The sequence below is a fragment of the Pituophis catenifer genome, unplaced genomic scaffold (assembly GCF_029215685.1).
Source record: "Pituophis catenifer annectens isolate HBS135680 unplaced genomic scaffold, rPitCat1.0.hap2 SCAF_62, whole genome shotgun sequence".
NCBI classification, from domain to species: domain Eukaryota; kingdom Metazoa; phylum Chordata; class Lepidosauria; order Squamata; family Colubridae; genus Pituophis; species Pituophis catenifer.
In genome coordinates, this window is record NW_027256942.1 from 181942 (window position 1) to 187138 (window position 5197).

The following is a 5197-nucleotide window of genomic DNA, read 5'->3' on the forward strand; positions in this document are numbered from 1 at the left end:
AAAGGAAAGAAGGGAAAGGAAAGGAAAGGAAAATAAAGGAAAGGAAAGGAAAGGGAAGGGAAGAAGGGAAAGGAAGGGAAGGGAAAGGAAAGGAAGGGAAGGGAAGGGAAGGGAAAGGAAAGGAAAGGAAAGGAAAGGAAAGGAAACGAAAGGAAAGGAAAGGAAAGAAGGGAAAGGAAAGGAAAATAAAGGAAAGGAAAGGAAAGGGAAGGGAAGAAGGGAAAGGAAGGGAAGGGAAAGGAAAGGAAGGGAAGGGAAGGGAAGGGAAGGGAAGGGAAGGGAAGGGAAGGGAAGGGAAAGGAAAGGAAAGGAAAGGAAAGGAAAGGAAAGGAAAGGAAAGGAAAGGAAAGGAAAGGAAAGGAAAGGAAAGAAGGGAAAGGAAGGGAAGGGAAAGGAAAGGAAAGGAAAGGAAAGGAAAGGAAAGGAAAGGAAAGGAAAGGAAAGGAGGAAAGGCAGAAAGAAAGACAGATATAGACTAGCCACCACCCAGAGTGAAACAGTGGTAACTCATATTTATTACAATTATATACAGTCATATTTTATACTGGAATTCTATACATGATCACACAGATGAGCACGTTTCGCTGGGTCCTCTCGGCGAGGCGCAATAAGAGGAGGCTCGCGATGTTTTGTCACTGGGTTTCGAGGCTCTTTTAATGACGGGAATGGAAACCAACACCGCGGCGACACCCGAGGACACGACGCCACAGGTTTCTTTTCTCCACCCAACCGGGCCAAAGACGGGAAGGCGGGGAGGAGGAGAGGAGAGGGGGGGGGTGTCACACACACAGGCCCCCATCGATGAGGGAAAGATGGAAATAGCTCCGTTGGGGAGGATGGAGCCATGGTGGAGAGGAAGCCCCAGCGGCCACAGCCCAGCCCCGCAAGGAAGAAAGGGGGAACCATTGCAAGCGGGGGGAGAGGGTCTCTTCAGGCGAGAACGGGACCCGTGAAGAGCTTCAGGTAGGTCCCCAGACCTTCCGATGGTAGAAAAAGCAGGAGGGGGGGGGAGAAAGGAGTGCGAGAAATAGGGCGGGGGGGGGGGAAGAAAGGGGGTTGCCACGGGCCTGAAATCCCCAAACTGTCTCTTGGTCACCAGCGAGCTTTCTGCAAAGAAATCAATTTGAAAGCCAAGAGCGTAAGCAGCGCAAGCATCCTTTGAACGCAATAAATAAAGAGGATGATGGAGGAAGGGCAGAAGCCCCCCCCTTCCCCAGAGATGAAGGGCGGGTGGGGAACGAGGGGGGGTCTCCCCCACCCCGCCAACGGAAACGTTTGTGCTTGCGTAGGCAGCTGGATGGGCGGGAGTCAGTTTGGGGGAAGGGGGGGGGGAATGAGGGGAGACCTGGAGGGGAGCTGGGGACGGGGTTGCCGGGAGGGAGAGAAGGGCCCGTCACCTGCTTGGCGGGGGTGAGATCGGGGCGAACCACAGAAGTGAGGCAAGGGGGCGATCGGAGCCTTGGCGAAGGAAGATCGAAATGGGCGGGGGGAGAACAGCGGGGGCCGTGAGCGCCCCGATCTAGTCAATTTCGTTCTCGTTGCTGGCACCTTCGGGCCTCCGCAGCTTCTCCACCTGTTCGTTGATCTGCCCGTCGCCTCCTCGTCGATCCTCGGTCTGGACATCTTCCTCGTCCCGGACGGTTGTCCTCCTCTTCCTCCTCCTCCTCCTCTTCTATACGGGCCTGCTCCTCCCGCTTCTCCTCTTCCCCTTGCACCTCCATCCGCACCTGGCCCGTCAGGTCGATCACCGCCTCCCCTTCTTCGGCGGGGCTCAAGAGGTGGCAGCCCACTTTGGTCCCTTCGGGGCTGTGGTTTTCCTTGACGGGCGAAGGGGAGTTGGACTCGTTGCTGACGGGCGAGATGTCGCTGCTGGTGTTGTGGTTGTTGGTCACCGGGTTGGAAGGGGAAGCGGGTTTCACCGGAATCTGCCAGGAGAGGATTTTGGGGGCTGATGGCGAAGGAGGAAACTGTCTTCTGGAGAAGAAAGGGGAGAAAAAAAGGATGCAGGTTTGCATTTTTTTTTAAGACAGAAAAGGAAAAAAATTTTTCTGAGATGGACGCTGTTCAATTACTCCTATGTCTAAATAAATAAATAAATGAATCACTGCAATAAGTAACCACTTAGGTTACTTATAAATAACAATTATTTATTATTATGCAATAAGTAACCACTTAGGAGGCCACCGAAAGCCCTACTAAGCAGGTATATACAAAAGTATGAAGGCTATTGCTTAACGCATTATAAGCCGCCCTGAATCTCGGAGAAGGGCGGCATATAAATCAAATTTTAAAAAAAAAGAAAAGAAAAAGAAAGAAGGAAGGAAGGAAGGAAGGAAGGAAGGAAGGAAGGAAGGAAGGAAGGAAGGAAGGAAGGAAAGAAAGAAAGAAAGAAAGAAAGAAAGAAAGAAAGAAAGAAAGAAAGAAAGAAAGAAGAAAGAAAGAAAGAAAGAAAGAAAGAAAGAGAAGCTGACTTTGTATAAATATACAAAAGTATGAAGGCTATTGCTTAACGCATTGTAAGCCGCCCTGAGTCTCCGGAGAAGGGCGGCATATAAATCAAATTTAAAAAAAAAAAAGAAAAGAAAGAGAAAGAAGGAAGGAAGGAAGAAAGGAAGGAAGGAAGGAAGGAAGGAAGGAAGGAAGGAAGGAAGGAAGGAAGGAAAGAAAGAAAGAAAGAAAGAAAGAAAGGAAGGAAGAAAGAAAGAAAGAAAGAAAGAAAGAAAGAAAGAAGCTGACTTTGTAAAAATATACAAAAGTATGAAGGCTATTGCTTAACGCATTGTAAGCCGCCCTGAGTCTCCGGAGAAGGGCGGCATATAAATCGAACAAATAAATAAATAAAATAAGTAAGTCATCGCAGGATCCACTACACACACACACAAAATTCTTTTTATAGCTTCCAGGGAAGGACATCTATGGGCATTTAAAAGAAAAATGCGGTGTTGGAAACCGACTGCCCAGTAAAAAAAAGTCCTCTCCAGATGCTGGTACAGAGGAAAGGAAGGGCCACTCGGCTGCAGGGCAGAAACCATAGAGACCGCTGGACAGACGGGACCATCTGAACGGATAACAGGCAGTTTCCCGTTTCTGGAAATCCGGGAAGGAGCGGTGGATCACCTCAAAGGTGCCATCTACAAGTGGCCCTCGACTTACAACGATCTGTTTAGTGAACCGCTCGAATGGCACTGAAAACAAGTGATTTAGGATGATTTTTTTTTTCACGCTTAAAACTTTTTTTACAGCCTCCCCGCCGTCGCGGGATAGAAATTGGGAGTCTTGGCAACTGGCAGGTATTTATGACGGGGGCTCACGCGATCCCCTTTTTGAGACCTCCCGACGAGCCAAAGTTCATAGGGAAGCCAGATTCGCTTAACAACTTGCGTTACTAACTTCAGAACTGCAGGAATTCACTTAGCAAATGTGGTCAAGAAAGGTCGCAAAACGGGGCAAACTCCCTTAACCACCGTCTTGCTTCGAAATTGGGCCTGCTCGCGGTCGTAAGTCAGGGACTCCCTGTAATTTATTTAGGGCAGGGATTTCGGGGTCACGGATTCATCCGATTCCCATTCCACAAAGGCCATACAACGGAAGTCTTGGCTACCCCGCCTCCTCCACACACACACACACACACACACACACACCGTGGGATGTCACGGGAGCTCACCCTGTTTTGCGGCACGAGGGATTCGAACCGCTGAACTGCCGACCTTTCGATCGGCAAACTCAGCGTCGTAGCCCCCAAGCCACCAAATCGTGCCTTACGGTTTCGTTATGTTAAGTCAATTAAAAAAAAACCCTTTCGTTTCCATCGTTTGCATTTCATTCGGTCCCTCCTTTTGTATCCTTTCTTTAATGCTTCCGTTCCACCGTTTCTTCGATTGTGTTAGGGTAACTCTTGTCTTGCAGCGAGTGGTCCTGGAGAGGGGTGGGGTCTAAATTTTTTTACTACCGGTTCTGTGGGCGTGACTTATTTTGTGGGTGTGGCTTGATGGTCATGTGACAATTCTTTAGGATTTAGCAGAGGTACTGGTCTACCAGGCTTTTAACTGCTTGCAGAGTTGTACCGGTCTACCCATTTATTTTTGCAGGCACTGGTCTACTCATGTATTTTTGTAGGCACTGGTCTACCCATTTATTTTTGCAGGCACTGGTCTACCCATTTATTTTTGCAGGCATTGGTCTACTCATTTGTTTTTGAAGGCACTGGTCTACTCATGTATTTTTGTAGGCACTGGTCTACCCATTTATTTTTGCAGGCATTGGGCTACTCATTTGTTTTTGCAGGCACTGGTCTACTCATGTATTTTTGTAGGCACTGGTCTACCCATTTATTTTTGCAGGCATTAGTCTACTCATTTGTTTTTGCAGGCATTGGTCTACCCATTTATTTTTGCAGGCACTGGTCTACTCATGTATTTTTGTAGGCACTGGTCTACCCATTTATTTTTGCAGGCACCAGTCTACTCATTTGTTTTTGGACGCACCGAACTACCTTTTACCACTGATCAGCTGTAGGGCGGCCCTTTGAAGCCCCGCGGCAAGAGTTTAAACAGTTTTTTTTCCTTATAGCCCATCAGCTGGGACTCAGGAGGCAGCAATAGATTGGGGGTGGGGCCAAATAAAAGGTAAGAATAATGCGGGGACGGGAGAACCGGTTCGGTGATGTCATATCGTCACTGCTACCCGGCTCGGCCGAAACGGGAGGAACCCACCACTGCTCCTGGATCCACTGATGGGAGGCCGTGATGGGCTGGCTGGATTCGTGTAGGGTTTCCGGCCTAAGCCGGGGGTTGGACTAGAAGACCTCCAAGGTCCCTTCCATCTCTGTTATTCTATATTCTAGATATCTCAGGAACCTCCAGCCTTTTTCTAACTTGACCTTGGAGCGGTTCCTTTCTCAAACAGGGTTTCATTTCTCGTGCTCCGGGTTTCCCTGGCATATCTGGGGGCAGCACCCAGAAGTCATTCCCATGTAAGAATCCTCTCCACCCCCACCCCAGGCTACTCCCGACCTCTGCTGGGGAAGCCCCCCTCTCTCCAAAGCCCCCCCCTCTCCTCTGCATGCAGAAAAGCAAATGCCACCCCCCCCGCCCCCATCATTCACCGGTATCGTAAATGCTATCAGAAATTCAATTTAAGAGACTTTTTCTCGGATCCCCGTGACACGGGCTCCTGCCTTTGGAGGGAGGGAGGGAGG

The 5197-nt window shown here is 49.3% G+C and overlaps 1 pseudogene; it reads right to left on the minus strand.

Annotated features, from left to right (window-relative positions):
- Positions 1-512: 512 nt before the first annotated feature.
- Positions 513-1974, minus strand: LOC139326600 (peroxisomal membrane protein PEX14-like; annotated as a pseudogene).
- Positions 1975-5197: the final 3223 nt, after the last annotated feature.